The 14,403-nt window shown below is 50.6% G+C and overlaps 2 protein-coding genes and 1 long non-coding RNA gene across 17 annotated transcripts in view; 2 read left to right on the forward strand and 1 right to left on the reverse strand.

Moving 5' to 3' along the window:
* Positions 1–14,403, forward strand: part of NFKBIB (NFKB inhibitor beta) — a 1,076,695-nt gene that overhangs the window by 864,003 nt on the left and 198,289 nt on the right. The window lies entirely within an intron of this gene.
* ACTN4 (actinin alpha 4) overlaps positions 1–14,403 on the forward strand; it is a 72,086-nt gene that overhangs the window by 6,030 nt on the left and 51,653 nt on the right. The gene's annotated exons all lie outside the window — the stretch shown is intronic.
* Positions 4,137–10,133, reverse strand: LOC146402359 (uncharacterized). The gene is made up of 2 exons (XR_014806193.1): positions 8,557–10,133; positions 4,137–8,111 (listed from the first exon to the last, which is right to left on the reverse strand). It is a non-coding gene; the product is annotated as an uncharacterized LOC146402359 (long non-coding RNA).

Consider the following 14,403-nt stretch of genomic DNA (forward strand, 5'->3'; position numbering starts at 1 on the left):
AAAGTCTTTAAAAGCTAGTTGGTATAACTTGGTTGCCTTCTCTTGAGTCTGAGCAGCAGTTACTCCAGAAGAGGACAGTGGCCTTTTTCTTAGATGTAGTTTACTGAAGTGGAATCTAAAAGCAAGTGGATTGAGCTTACGTGGGATATGGCACTTGCCACCTGTTTCTCCGCTGGCTCCTGCCTTCCTGGAACGGGATGAGCTCCATCTCCCCAAGAGTGAGAGACCATTGGGACCATTCTGTGTTTCCAGAAGGGACAGTGGTTCCCTCGCCAGAGCAGCCCTCCTCACCCCTACTCCGAGCTTGTCTCCGTAACTCCTGAGCTTCAGTCACTTGTGATTTTTCCTCACCCACTTTTGCTTCATCATACTCTTTTAAGTCAGTTTGCTTATTTTTTTTGGGGGGGGGAGCTCTTTAGGGCTGCACCCGAGGCACGTGGAAGTTGGGGGGCTAGGGGTTGAATCAGCTGCAGCTGCCAGCCTACACCACAGCCACACTGGATCCAAGCCGCATCTGCAACATACACTGCAGCTCTCAGCAACACTGAATCCTTTAACTCACTGAGCGAAAAGCCAGGGATCGAACCCACATCCTCATGGATACTAGTTGGGTTCCTAACCTGCTGAGCCACAACAGGAACTTCATCAGTTTGCCTTTTTAAACTTAAGTTTTAAAGGGAAAATTTGTATGAGTGCTGCAAATGGAAAACCCAGCTTCCCTGGCCATAAATGGAAGGAAATTGCAAAAGTAAACAGGCTGAAAACAAAACAATGCTGTTAAGTTCTCACTAGATCCTATTCCTGCTGAAGGCTCTGGACCTTTGTTAAAAAGAGATCAGCAAGCGTGCGTGAGGGGCTAACAACCCAGTTCCTAAACTGAGGCTTTCTCTTTGAAGTGATCAGAGAGAATCAAAGGGAATATTTCTGTCCGTCAAGGTTTAATGGAGAATGTGGGTAACCCTTACAGTCGCCCGTGTGCATCCCACACCTGGAAAAAGCCTTATCTCACTTGACCCTGGAAACATTCCACGGATGGCGGGGCAGAGTGACTTATCCAGGAACACACAGCCCGTCCTGCTTGCCCGGTGTCCCTACTGCCCTTGAATGTGTCGCTCTTGATCAGATGACCCTGGGTTTATCTTTGCGTTCAAACGTTAGCGGTTCTTGGTTGGTCGGTTTTTTTCCTGTCTTTTTAGGGCCACACCTGCAGCATAAGGAGGTTCCCAGGCTAGGGGTGAAATTGGAGCTGTAGCTGCCAGCCTACGCCACAGCCACAGCAACACCAGATCCTTAGCCCACTGAGCAAGGCCAGAGATCGAACTGGCGTCCTCATGGATACTAGTCAGATTCGTTTCCACTGAGCCATGAGGAAACTCCAGTTTTGTTTTTTAAGAAACCAAGGCCACGTTGTAAATGCAAGAACTGTGGATTTAGCCTCCCCTCCTCACAGTGCTTTTTCTTTTTATGCTTCTAGCTTTCTTACACATGGATGCTTAATGTTTGGTTACTCCCTTGACTAAGCCACACTGCTACCCCACCTGGGCATTTGCATTCTGGATTCTGCAAGAAAAGCAGTGCCCCTCCCCCCGCCCCCACCCCCATCAAGCTAAGAAAGGCCGATTTAAATGCTCTTCTTCCAAACATCAGAGTAGAACATATTCTTTGTCTTCCCGTGGAACTGCCGACATGGGGCAGAAGTAGTTGGAAGTGGCAGTTACTACTTCACAGATCACAATGAAGTCATCTCGGGAAATATCTGTTGACAGTGTTGAAATGATTGAATGGGATGCTAGAACACCAGCAATACAATAGCATTTGTGTCTTCAGCTTTGGGCAGGAATAAAGAGGACATTGTGGTTTGTTTTATGCTTTTTAAAGTCCCCCCCCCAACAAAGGTGTGGGGCTGAGTGATGTCTGTCACTGGCTTTCTAGTGGGTTTTTCTTTTCATCTTTTTCCCCCGTCTCAACGGCTGTTGAGAGGGGGTGGAAGCCACAGCCTAGGTGTGCGGGAGGCAGTGCGGAAGGTAGGCAGTCCGCCCTCCTTCCTCCTTCCCTCCACATGTGAAGGGAGCACATTTGGTTCTTTCATCTCCAAAGAGCTCAAGATAAGGAGTTTCCATATCTTACCTTCTGACCACTAATGGCTCTGTTTCCACCTCCAAGAATACCTTAATTAGGGGGCGTTCCCGTCATGGCTCAGTGGTTAACAAATCCAACTAGGAACCATGAGGCTGTGGGTTCGAGCCCTGGCCTCACTCAGGGGGTTAAGGATCTGGCATTGCCATGAGCTGTGGTGTAGGTTGCAGATGCGGCTCGGATCCCGTGTTGTTGTGGCTCTGGTGTAGGCCAGTGGTTACAGCTCCAATGAGACCCCTAGCCTGGGAACCTTCATATGCCGTGGGCGCGGCCCTAGGAAAGTCAAAAAGACCAAAAAAAAAAAAAAAAAACTTAATTAGTTAGCAGCCCTCCAGGATGGGGCATGGCAGGAAGTCAAATCAGTGGCGTTTCTTTTTTCCCTTTCTTTCTTTCTTTAAAAACATGCCTTCTGCTTCATTTTGATGGCAGAGAAGGCCAATCTGAGTCTAGGAAAAACATCACAGGAGGAAGCTGAGCAGTGACTCAACACCCAGACACGATAGGAGGTTGAGTGAGTAGGGGGGTGTCATGCCAGGAGGGCTCGTGGGTCTCCAGCTTACGTTATTGCTTCCTTGACCAAGTGCCACTAGCAGTTGGAAGCCGTCTGCACGTGTGTTAACTGTTGGTGCTCCATGATCTATCGCTGTGGAAACCTGGCTGCCTACCGTTTTGGGAGTGTGCCTACGTACTATGGCAGCACTGATGGTGGGACGTTGGGCTGCTGGGCAGGAATATGCTGCTGCCAATCAGTCTCACTTGCGTGGTGGCCCTGCCGGGTAGGGGCCTCTGTTCTCTGGCGCAGGAGTTGGGCCAGTCTGTTTTATCGATGAGGGGGTGTGTATTTGCGCATGAGAGAGGGAGAAGAAAAAGAGTACACCATGAAAGCCGCTGTTGGCTTTGTGGCTGGGATGTGTGCTTTTTCTCTAGGCATTTAGATTTGGAATCTCAGCTATGTGACTTCTTAATAGCAGGGCAAAATGCGCTTGCATCTTTTGCCTGCTTTCGCAAACACTGAAAAGTTTAAAAGAACTCTAAAGTTTCCGGCAAATCCCAAGCATAGTTCATTCCGTGATAGCATCCCCCTTTCCCCCCACCCCATGATAACATTTTTTTTAGAAAATCCACATCCTTCCGACCCCAACTCTGACAGTAAATAAACTTTTTTCTCCCTATCACTACCCCTTCTCCCCCCTTCCCTTTTCTTTAAGGAAATGAATATCTTTATGTAAAACTCTGTGTCTGATGAAAATATTAAACACTTCTGTGGCTGTTGCTGGCATGGATTGTTTGGAAGAGTCAGGTTTTTTTTTTTTTTAGATTTTATAGGCTGGTATGATTTTCCACTTCTGTCCTATGAAATAAACTCTGTTTCAAAATTCAAAATGTCTGAAAGCAGCCAGCTTGTCAGGCTAATTCAAGGGCAATCTGATGAATCAACCCTTCTTTACAGGCTGTCTGCTAACCAGTCCTGGAAGGTATCCAGACGGTAAACATCACTAGGATTGTCAGGCAGGTGTGTGTGTGTGTGTGTGTTGGGGGTGGCGGGGGTGGGGGTGGGGGGGTGGGTCATATGAGCTCCACTGCCAAGTCTGATAGGATTTGACTGTCTGTGAAACAGGTCTGTATTAAGATGTTTTTTTCAGAGACGTCAGGCCGGTAGTCGCCCAACACTATGTCTACTGGTAGAGCGAGAGGAAGTCCCTAGACCGGTTGGGGTGAGGGAATCGTAACCATTTTGGGAAATGCTTTTTCCCTTTCCTTTTGTAACTTTCATTAACTCACTGACTCACTGACTCTGGGACAACCCACGGAAGAGAATTCAATCCACTGAGGGCAGTGAACGATTGTAGGGATGATTGGCTGATGGATCGAGGCCCACGGCTGTGAAAGGGCAGGGAGTGGCACTCAGCTCCTGCCCGCTGCACAGAAACACCCCAGAGATTCAAAGGGAACAAGTTTTGATCATTCAAAAAAGAAGACTCATGGTGGACTGAGTTCTCTTTGCTGCTACCTTAGGCATGAGAAAGTTCTGGGCCTCTTTAATAAACAACCACAAAGCAGGCCTTGCCAAATACAGCCTGCTCCGGGGCCACCGGGTTAGCTTAGGAGACAACTTTCTTGCCTAAAAATAAGTGTATGTTCCTATCGAACATTCCAAGCATAGTTTAAACATGAGACTTCTGAGTAGCAGTTCAGGCCTTGTGGGTTCAGTCCTGTCGGAGTGTGGGCAGTTGAGGGTCTTTGGGGAGCCTGGCTCCCCACTTAGGGATTGGCCAGTAGCCACCAAGGAAATCAGATGACCAAATGCAAACCATCTTCCAGCTCATTTCTTTATGGTCATGATCTACTCACAGGCTGGTGGGGGAGACAGAGAGCCAGCCTGTAACTAAAACAAGGTAATTTCAGATGAGATTTTGTGCTATGAATTAAATAATAGCGTGCATATGACTGATTCTGTGCTAAACACTGTTTTAAGAGCTTTACATGGTCTGACTCGTAATCCTGTGAGGTGGATGTTATTACCTTTATAGGACAGGGGCAGAAATGGGTCCTTTGAAGTTTAAGCTACTTGCCCAAGTTGACAGTGCCAGGCTTAGAATCCAGGAGGCCTGGCTTTCAAACGTGTGCCCTGGTGTCTGCATTACACTACAGTCTGGTGGTTGGGAATGGCCTGGGGAGAGGTCGCGGTGGTGGGGGAGGGGGAGGGCAGGGCAGGCAGTGTCAATCAAGAGGAAGCTCTCTGAGGACGTGGCATTTAGGGAAGACATTTCTCATCCCTAGGGACTGAGAAAGGGGACCAGGAGAGCATGAGGGGAAGGCTGTTCCGAGCAGAGGGAACGAACGTGTGGAGGCTCTGAGGAGCAGTAAGGCCGGAACGGTCGGAGCAGGGCTTGTAGAAAAGATGGGCGCTGCCAGATCTCTTTGAGCTTTGCTGTGGGAAGTGGTGATGAGGCCCAGAGTCTCCCAATTCAGCCCTTCTTAGAGTCCAGTAGGCCAGGAACCTCATGCTTCCAGAACTCTGGTCATGCAACCCTTTCCCCTCGGGTGCCCTGGACAGGCCAAACCAGAACTGACTTCTAAAGTGGGAACCCCAGGACCGTAGAACATTAAACCAAACAAAAGCTTCAATTATTCCTGTGATCCCTGCTGCAGTAGACACCTGTGTTTGATTAAAGCCTTGGTGACTTTTGAATCTGGAGTTTTATGGCCCTGTGTACTCATATGGCTTTGTAGTGTCTCCCTTAGAGAGCTAAACCCTTACCCCATGGACCGAGTCCAGCTCCCTTCGGTCCCATCAAGAGGCCGCTTGATGTACAAAGCATCTTTGGTAGAATGTTGTGTCTCACTCTTTGAAGTGGGAAGCCAGGAGTCTGATTTGTAAAACCGGCTCTTCTAGGTCTTCCCTTTCTCTGTAATCTCTCTTCCATTCCCTCAGTATTTCCCCCTCGTTTCCCTTGGTCAGGTGGGGCTGTGGCTCGGGTGGTTCCCGTTCAGAGAGACAGACGTGCAGACAGATTCATTCTGAGGCGTTCAGTTCTCTGTCCCCCACTGGAAGCCACTCCAGGAACACGGTAGCTTTCATTTGGCCCGTGGCTCCCCACGGAAGGCACACCTTGTCCAACTAGTTGTGTGGCTTTTCCCAGGGTGGGAGGACCAGTGACAGAGCTCGGGGCTGCCGATGGATACTCCTGACGCTGTGCACATGGCAGCCGGCAAGAAGCTAACGAAGTTCCCGGATTATCAAGTGTCCGTTGTGAACACGAGCTGCGGTTCTCTCCGCCCTGCCCTAGATGCAGTTCAGCAGCAAAAATCATCCCTTCTGACAGAATATAAAGGAGCCAATGAGTATGAAGCTGGCCTGTAAGGGCACAGCCAGCCCACCTTGAGCTGGAGAGAAGGTGGTGAGGTTTCCATTTTCCTGGCAGCGTACCCATGTGAACTTGTTAAATCTTTTAAGTAGCTGTAGAGGAGGGGAGCTGTGTGTGTATGTGTGTTTATCCTCATCCCCTTAAGTGCAAAACTAAAACCTCTCCCTTTATAAAACTGATTCAGAGTGGGAAGAAAGGCTATGGCGAATGGAAAATGTGTCCGATTATACTGAGCCCTGCCCCACGTTTGGGATACAGCTGTAAGTTTCCATGGTGGGTGGCTTATTATGCATTTATGCTTAGCTGAACCTGCTCCAAGCTGTTCCTGTGGATAGAAAAGGCTTTCTTGGGGCGGGCGGGGGGGGGGAAGCTGTCTCTTTCCATCCAACTGTAGAGACGTGGAAGGTCTCTTGAACGACTTAAGCAGTCATCTCTGGGGTAGCAGAATTAGGGGCCGCTGACCAAAGAGGTCTCCTTTTTATAGGCAACCAGCATCTCGTGTAACATGAGTTGGGGCTTCATGGGCCCTGGAGCCCAGCGCTCAGGTAGAAACATGACCACCAGGGCCAGACGACAGCCCCTGCTGGGCCCCTGTGCCCGGCAGAGCTCTTCATCAAGCCTTTGGGGGTATGAGAGAAACCGGAGACCCAGCCCGTGCTCTCGAGGAGCTGGCGGGGGAGCTGGGGAGAGCACAGAGCCACCTGAGACCTCAGGAGGACACTAAGGGGCACATGGACAAGCCCACAGCGCTCTAGCCGTGTCCCGGGAGAGGAAAGGGGTGAATGAGGGCAGGTGGGGTCAGTCATGGAAACTTTCCTGAAGGAGGTGAGTGTGGCTGCGGGCAGCTTTCTGGGGGCAGGTGCGGTCTGAGTGGCGTTCCTTCCCTGCCGCCCCTCGCGAGCCGCCCTCCCAGTTCCTTTGGGGAGTTTCCCATTTGAGGCACTGCTTTCTTAGTCATGCTTTGGAACCTCTGAAGAGCAGGGCCCCAGGGCTCTGAATCTGGATCCATTCGCAGGTCCTGTCACTTTCGCAGGGGCCGGCCAGACCCCTCCCCAGGTGGGCGACTGCTCCGACTAATCCTTTTGAAGCCTTTGCTTTCATCTTGCAGATGGGCCCTTCAAAATAAGCACGGGTTTCAGAAAAAGAGGAGCAGAGAGAGAGAGATGCCCTTCTTATGTGCCAGGGTTTCCTCAAGCCTTGTGCCTTATAGCCCCTCCTGGTGTGTGGTGCTTGCCCCTGCGCCAGATGACACTCAGAGCTGGGAATGGCGCTTCTGGGTTGAGGTCATGGAAATGAATGGGGTGGACTCCCGGCAGGCTGGCTGGGTGGTGTGCCACAGTAAACGCGCTAGCCCTGGAATGAGGGTAGCCTCCGAGTGCTCTGCCTTGAGAGTTTATTGCCTGCCAAGCTCAGCTTCCAGGTGCTATTCTTTTCTTTAAATAAATGCCTTAGAGCTGGCTTGTGGAACTTGAGAGTTCCCATCCCAGGAAATGCTCAAGTGTGTTTAAACACACACACACACACCTCATTCAGATGCTCATGGCCAAATGTGTGACTCAGATACTGCAACGTCCTTGGTAGGCTTTCCCAAAGCTGACATACTTGAGTTACACTCTGGCCCCACTGTGAGATAAGGCTGGGGTAGTAGCCGGCCCACACCCCTTTCTTTGTGGTTTCAGGTTGGGCTTTTTCTCCCTTTCAGATGATGCTCGAGAGCCGTGACATAGCACAGCTCATGCAAGTAGAATCTGGCCTCCATCTCTTAGACTCTCTGGGATCAGTAGCTTTGCAGGGGAAGGAATCGGTGGGGTTGGCGAGGGTGGCAAGTGTCGCCTGGAATGAGTTGATCTCTGTAGTTTGGGCTCTGAAGCACTGCTTGTGCCGTTAGGGAGTGAGAGCTGCAGGATGTTAGCACAGCCAATTTCCGTTTCCTTTTCCAGCTTGTTATGGCTTCCAGGCAGGGTCTGCCTTGATCCTGAGAGGTGCCTCTGCCCACTTTTGAAAAGCAGAGATGTGAGGGAGGTGGACATTCTTCCAGGAGAGAACCGGGGCTTGTTAGTCTTAGTTGGAGAATACATGGCTCAGCCCACACTTTGGGAGAGGTTTCTAAGGGAGACATAGCAGAAGATCCGGGGTCAGAAAGTTTGTTGCATGAGCCCAGGCCCTGGGGGGAGATGGTCAGCCGGTGGGTTAGCTGATAGCACCCAGCCTACCCACCAGACGATCGGGGGTGGCTCAGATGTCACTGGGATCCAGGCTGTCTCCTGGCTCAAGCAGCTGCAACCCGGGAGGGGGTGTTGAGAGCTCTGAGGCGCCTGTGGAAGGGTGCTTCTGGCACTGCGCCCCCCAAGTCTGCACACTTGGGTTTGGCAACAGAACCAGGAGATAGTGAATGTGAGGTGTGGGGTGGGAAGAGGGTCAGAGCACAGCCTTTAGAGGGAGACCGAACTGGGTTCCCCACCCATCCCCTCCACCTACTGGCTGCACGACCCTGGGCGAGTGACAGGGGCTAAGCCTCAGGGTCCACCTTTGAGCTGGGTCCTCATCCTACCTCACAGGATGATCCTAAGATTCCGTAAGAGAAGTAGTGTGTATGAAGCACTGGCCACAGTGCCCGGCACATGGTCGGTGCTCAGTAAATGTAGCTTCTCAAACTTCTTTCAGCAGGTCACCATCCTGCATCCAGGTGGGGTCTGCTGCTTGCATGTCCTCTTTAAAGGCATTGAAAGGGCCCGCTGGAATGTGCAGCTCAGTGGAAAAACAAAACATATGCCCCCTTTCCTAAAGTCCTCCCCCACGGAGCTCTGAACCCGAAACCCAGCAGCAGCTTCAAAGCAGCATCCACTGTCAAGTGGCAACTCAAAATTGAGCTGCAAGTCACATAACGAAGCCCTCTCCCCAGCCTCTGGGTCCATCTGGGTCTCATTACTGGGATGTAGCTTCTTGTTTCAAAGTTGTAAGCCCTAAACGTTTGATTGTGTCTAGATGAGCCATAAGCGGTGCCAGCAAGGTTTTTTTGTAACTCAGCCTGTTACCAAGTTTGGGGTCTGCTGAGGGGCTCTTCCCCAGGTCCCCTTCTTTCCCAGTCCCCTTCCCCCCAAAGCAAAAAAGAAAAACATCCTTATCAATTCAAGGTAGAAACAGCCCACAACCTTGACTCAGGCCGCCTACTCTCAGCTGGTAATGATGTAGAAGGAAGAACAGCTTCCCGCTGATAACCCCAGCTGCCCAGAGATGCTGTTAGGTGGGCCCAGAGGTGTGCAGGAGCCTGGGCCCAGCTGCTGGCCCAGGCCGTGGGACCTTCTAAGCTGAGCCCTGCCTCCTTCCCCAGCACTTCTCATGCCTGTGGCTCCATCCTCTTTTCCGCCTTCCTCCTGCCTACCCCCCTTCCCGAGGTCACTTCCTGATGCCATTCCTCAACTTAGCCCCTGTCCCCCCCAAAAGCAATCAAATCCACAACCTAATATGGCAAAAGAATGAGGGGAATGTCCGCCTCCCAGCCTCTCCCATAACAGGGCGAAGGCCTGTAGCAAATTTGGAAAATGTTACAACTGGAGGGAGCACAGCTTAATGGTGGGGGGTGGGGTGGGCAATTTCAGGAGCTGCCCATTGTTGGCGGCAGGCGGGACCCTGAGGGAGGGCCACCAGGTTTGCACTTTCCAAATCAGGCGGTTGACACCCTTCTCACACACACGAGTGTGGGGAAAGTAACAGGCCGAGTCAGCTGCACCTACACTTGGGATCTGGCGCCTGGAGGACCTGAAAGACAAACCTGAGGAGTCCCCTCAGGGACACCTCCCTCCATCGCAACTGGAACTCTGCAAATTCAAACACTTTCTGCCTCTGAGATGAGCAGTTTTCCTCCCCTCCACGCTGCCAGGGTTAAATTAGCCCTGGCGTTAATTAAAACTTGTCAACACTTAGTGGGCCCCCCTCCCTGAAACCTGTCACCCCTCCTACATCATTATCCCCAGCAAATCCACCCTCTCCTCCTCTGATGTTTCCATTCTCCACTCTCTCCAGGGAGGAGGTGGAGGGACGAGCCCCTTTCTGCCAGGGAGCCCTGGGGGAGGGGGCTGACTGAGCCAGACCTACTTGTTTCGGAAGGTCAAGCTTAGTAATTAACGCGAATGCTTTGGGGGTGGGAATGAAGAAGAAGGAACCAGGTCTAAGGATGTGCCAGGTCTTTCAAATTGCTAATTATCAGCAGGCATGAGGTCACCCGTAAATATATCTAATTCTTTAGCTGTAATTAAGGTGCTCATTAAAAGTGCAGGGGGTTTGTGTGTGTGTGTGTGTTTTTAAGAGAAAAACACAAAAAGCCTTTGTTTCAACTTGACAGGATGGCTTAGAACAGGCGGAGGACTCGAGGCACAGGACTAGTTTCCTGCCTTAAGAGCCCTTACAGGAAATTCACTGCAAACAATATTAGTGACCCTGCCAAAGAGGCAAACCTGGGGTGATGTCATTGTTCAAAGCTGTCACAGCCAAGCCTGGCCCTGGGGGGGAGGGAGGTGGGATTAGAAAAGAGTCTGTGTGTGTGTGTGTGTGTGTGTGTGTGTGTGTGTGTGTGTGTGTGTGTGTGTGTGTGTGTGTGTGTGTGTGTAGCGATCTCTAGAAGAGGGAAGTCAATTGACAATCTGGGCGGGAGAGAAATCACAAGTAGGGTCTTTGAAATGTTCTTAGCTAGGTTCAACTCTCCTTGTTTTTCCTAGTATAAAAAAATTCTCGCTTACTATTTTTGCTCCCCAAAATGCTGCAGCTTTTTCAGAGGCATCCCTCATTCAGTGCTTTCTTGGGTCACTGGCTGTCACAGTCTGAAACTCATGGTGCACAAGGCAGGGTGCTGAGTGAGGCACCAGGTAAAGGCTCGCGCTTGCTTTTCTGAGGGCGAGAGTCCCCATGGTTAAGGAGTGGAGACGGAGACCCCGAACTCACGTAATGTATCTGTTTCCTCCCTAAAAACCATTTTGGAAAACCAGTGAGTTGGCATCTATGACTTGTTAATCTTCCCGTGTGCCTCCAGGAAGCGTCTGGAGCATCTCTGAAAAAAGGACAAGCTTTGCATCTTGTCATTTTTCTTCTGGCTGGACGTCTAACAGAGGGGCATAAACACAGTCTTAAAATGAAAGCAACAAAAATAAACTCGAACCAGCCCTGTGTGAAGACATTAATGCAAAATATGCAAGCTGGCTTACTATTTATATGACAGAAGGCAATCATAAAGAGATCCAGGCCTGGCTAAGGAGGGTTATTATGTCTTTTGAGGTGCCTTTTCCTGAGAATTCCAAATAACCCAGGGGAGGTTTACTCAGATGGGGTTGTAAATGCAGTGTCTCGTTTCATGCTTTGCACAGTTCCGTTTCTTGCTGAAACCTCTGAACTGGTAATGCAGGACCAGGATACAGTTTAGACCCCCTCACAGCCTCCCCTCCTTAAAAACATCCTAACAGCTTTAGAAGGAAGTTTGAGGATTGAATAAGAGAGCCGTAAGTTTCCTGTGGTTCACATCCTGTGATCTGTTAGTATTCCCCCCCCACACATATACACACACTCAGCTGACACTTACCTAGATGTTCCTAGTGTTAGGTTTAGAGACAGTGTGAAAGACTAACCTGGCTCCAGTCCTCTTAGCAGTTACATTCTAGAGGGGACAGTGGACAATGGATTAGATGGTTTTCAGTCTGTCTGAAGTAGACCCACCCACACTGCCTCCTGGGTTCAGAAAGGATCTTCCCACTGTGCCCATGTGTCAGGCGTCCGGCTGCCCGTCTTACAAATTGACCTCCAGGTGAGGCCCCAGTGTTTGGTTTTTGGTGTGCAGTTTCGTAAGCTCCCCAGGGCCGAGGGGCACCTTGGGATCCAGTTTTTCCTGGAACTGTCCTGCCTGGGGACCTGTTGCTAGAAAGAATTGACAAATGAAGGCAAGAAGGATGCCGCTCTTGGCCAAGGAAACCAGAGTTTGCCGGGGTCCCCCAGCAAGGGCGTCTTTCGAAGTTCCGTGTGGGTGAAGCTTAGGTGGCCCAGTCTGGTCTCGAGTGGGTGGATAGGGGCCTGGTCTAGAAGCCGCGAACCTGCTGTTTTTACTTAGATGTAGTGTACGAATGAGGCAGCTATTGAGGAGCTGGTAGAGATGGTGGGGGTGGTGGCAGAAGCCACAACGGTCGCCTGGGGAGATGGTGGCCCTGGGTCGGCCGGAGCTGCTGCTTGATTCTGGCACTCTCTTGTGCACTTGGAACCACATTTCTGTGGTAACTGCCAGGAAGCTGAGCCCGGTGTGGCCTCAGGAAGTTGGTGCGGTTAGCACCGCTTTTTGAAGGGCTGGTAACAGTACCAGGACTGACATCCCATGGGCGTAGCCCTGGGGTTTTGTTCTTTGGGGACGCTTTAGAAACCGTCTCTTGGAATGTGGGCTCACTTGTTCACTAGGTATCATGAAGCAAGAGCTGAGGGAAGGAGGGAGAGGTAATAATTGCAGGCCAGCCCCAACTCTCAAGACTTGGCCTTCCATGTATGGGAGACGTGAGTGCTTTTCTGATTTTTAGTGGAAGTAGCTGTTCCCTCTTAGCACCAATTGGAAAGGGTTGGCAGCTGAAGCGGGTTGTGCCTCCAGGCCCCACGGAGCCAGTATATCTGGTGTTCCTAACGTTTTCCCGACCGTACCTTTCTCTCCCATTTTCCGCCCTCGGCCTCCCAGCCCCATCATTTGGGCACAGTGCCTGGAAAGCATGTCTTCTATACCCCCCAAGAAATTTAGTGTTTCCGCTCAGGGCAGCTGGGGACCACCTGACAGCCTCCATGCCCACCTGGACTTCAGGCTGTCTGTGGGCACATGGTAGAGGGTGCAATGGGGGGAGGGCGGGCTCAAAGGAGGCTGGAAGCTGAGCTTGGGGCAGCTCGGCCCTCAGTCCCCTTTCAGGAACAGCGAAGACAGGGCACCTCAGATATAGCTTGTCATTCTGGGTGGGTGGCCTTGTCATCTGGGCCTTTGTGGGGGGAATGGGTGTGTGTGTTCCCAGTTTTCTTGTGGCGCCTAGAGACTGCCCTCTTGGGCTATCACAGAGCAGGTGACGAAAAACAGCGAGGTAGCCTGGGTGGAGACGGGCAGCTGCTACCCAGCTTCCGCTGATTGTGGCCGGGAGGGAATGAGGGCCTGGGACTTTATTTTCCAGAAATTTGGAAGTCCTGAGTTTTACGGGACAACTTAAAAAAACAAACAACAACAACGAAAAAACCCCTGCAGGCCATACAAACTGGGGCCTATTTGGCCCCACAGCTACCCATTTGGGACCTCTGACAGCGGACCTTTGCCTGGTGTTGATTCTATCTCTGCCTCTCTTTTAGTTCCTTCCTTCCTCTTGACTGGATTGCTGCTGCTTAATCCTCTTACCCAAGAAGGAGAAAAATCCATTTTCTTTTGCTCCTTGGTGACAGCTCTGATAAAAGGTGGTGGGAGTGAATGGCAGTGGAAAGAGGTCTCCCTGTCTAGCTTCCCATTTTCGGGCACTTCCCTCTTTCCCATCACCATCGCTAGAAGAGCTGGCCCCTCAAACTTCCTCTCACCGTGTACATATTTTTAGGATCTGGCTCCACGTTTCTGTGAACAAAAATAGTGGAAAGTTTTTTCATTTGTTTTTGTTTGAGCAAACAACTTCTACACAAAGGCCGCGCTTGGGAGCACCAGGGACCTGGTGAGCAGGGCCAACCTTGACAACGAACTGCTGGTCCAGATTTTACACCCACGTGGCACTTGTACAGAAATACTTATTTAGGACTGAGCTCCTAAATTTGATTTCTGGAAGATATTGGCAGCCTAGGTTTTGTGAAAAAGATCAATTCTAAGATCTGTGTAGACAGAAAAGCCAGAACATAGCATTAGCCACTGAAGAGAGAGTTGACGAATTTTAGGAAAATGAAATATATGAGGTGTGCAGTACATTTGTTAATGTTTAAATAAAAAATCTGACACTTATCCTTGAAAGGTTCGTGCAGGTTTTTTTTTTCCTAAGCTCTAATAAAGTCCCCTGTTTATTTGATTAATGGCCCCACAGAAAAAGATCCTTATCAAACTTAGCACTTGGAGCTGTCTGGGAAAAGCCAGGAAACTCCCTGTAAAGGCATTGCCCTCAACCTTAACTTTTTTGGGCTCTGTCGCCTCCTCGCTGGTTTGAGTATTTCCTGGCTCGATTGTTTTCTCAAGCTGGCCTTGAGTCCTTAGATGTTATTTGTGTCCCTAGAAATAGCTGGAGGAAAAATGGTTGTAATGCTTCTCATTGCTCACTCCCGCTCGGTGGATGGAAACTCTTTGCGAGGGAATGGGCTTGCCATCCAGGAACACAGCTGGGTGGACAGGGCCTCATCGCCCCGGCTGGCCTTCACATTATTCCAGCGGGGCTTC

This window comes from Sus scrofa, chromosome 6 (genome assembly GCF_054392235.1).
Source record: "Sus scrofa isolate SSC_HxYL_T2T_F1_AM1 chromosome 6, Sscrofa_HxYL_maternal_Yorkshire_Landrace_v2.0, whole genome shotgun sequence".
Taxonomy (NCBI): Eukaryota; Metazoa; Chordata; class Mammalia; order Artiodactyla; family Suidae; genus Sus; species Sus scrofa.